The sequence below is a fragment of the Mastomys coucha genome, chromosome X, assembly GCF_008632895.1.
Source record: "Mastomys coucha isolate ucsf_1 chromosome X, UCSF_Mcou_1, whole genome shotgun sequence".
NCBI classification, from domain to species: domain Eukaryota; kingdom Metazoa; phylum Chordata; class Mammalia; order Rodentia; family Muridae; genus Mastomys; species Mastomys coucha.
Window position 1 is genome coordinate 41,954,422 of NC_045030.1, and position 952 is coordinate 41,955,373.

The following is a 952-nucleotide window of genomic DNA, read 5'->3' on the forward strand; positions in this document are numbered from 1 at the left end:
GGGGTCCCAGGCCCCAGCTTAAAGAAGTGGCTTTGCCCTGCCACCTCTGCCCACCAAAGGCTCAAGTGAAATTCAGTGTGTGGTGGGTTCTTTGGATAGTCCTAGGCTTAACCAAAACTGCACTTTTCTGGTTTTTTTTTTTTTCTTCTCCCTTCCGTTTAGTCCATCCTGGGTGAAAAGTAGTCACTTTTTAAAAAAGAAGTGCCACAGCACTGGTTTTGAGGGTTGTGGAGGTTTGAGCAGCCTTCCTGCTAACTTTACCCCCAACAGAGATAATTCAGTATGAAACCAGTCAACCAGAGATCTGGTCCACAAGGCGTTCCATCCAGAGGGCAAGATGTGTTCAGCTTAGTGTGTGGTTTGTTGAGTGCTGAAGGGACGCAAGATTCCCTGACATACAATTCCCTGGCTTGAACAGTATCACTCAGAATACCATCAGCCTCACTTCTTTTCTTTTCTTTTCTTTCCTTTCCTTTTCTTTCCTTTTCTTTTTTCTTTTCGAGACAAGAGTTTCTCTGAGTAGCCCTGGCTGTCCTGGAACTCATTCTGTAGACCAGGCTGGCCTCGAACTCAGAAATCTACCTGCCTCTGACTTCCAAGCGCTGGGATTAAAGGTGTGCGCCACCACTGTCCGGCCAGCCTCACTTCTTTAAAGATGTTCTTACACGCCTAATTTCAGTTATGTTGTTCCTTGATTTTTAAATTCATTTACAGTGTGTGCTTTCGTTTAGAACTTCTCATTGGTAATCTCAAAGCAGCTTCAGAATTGAGATTTGCCTCACCGTAGCACCATTTGGCCAGTATCCAGTCTATTTGAATGTTGAGTTTGTATCAAGAGGCGCATAACAAATGGCTTAGGCTTAACTTTTAAACACACATTAACTGCTTGCTGCCTTGGTGTTCTACCCTTTAATTCTTATTTTTGTTTCTGTTTTTTTTTTCTTTTTTTTTT

At 43.0% G+C, this 952-nt stretch overlaps 1 protein-coding gene across 1 annotated transcript in view; it reads left to right on the top strand.

Annotated features, from left to right (window-relative positions):
- The window catches only part of Ube2a (ubiquitin conjugating enzyme E2 A), a gene marked incomplete at its 3' end in the record, with an annotated part of 10,334 nt that overhangs the window by 759 nt on the left and 8,623 nt on the right, over positions 1-952 (top strand). The window lies entirely within an intron of this gene.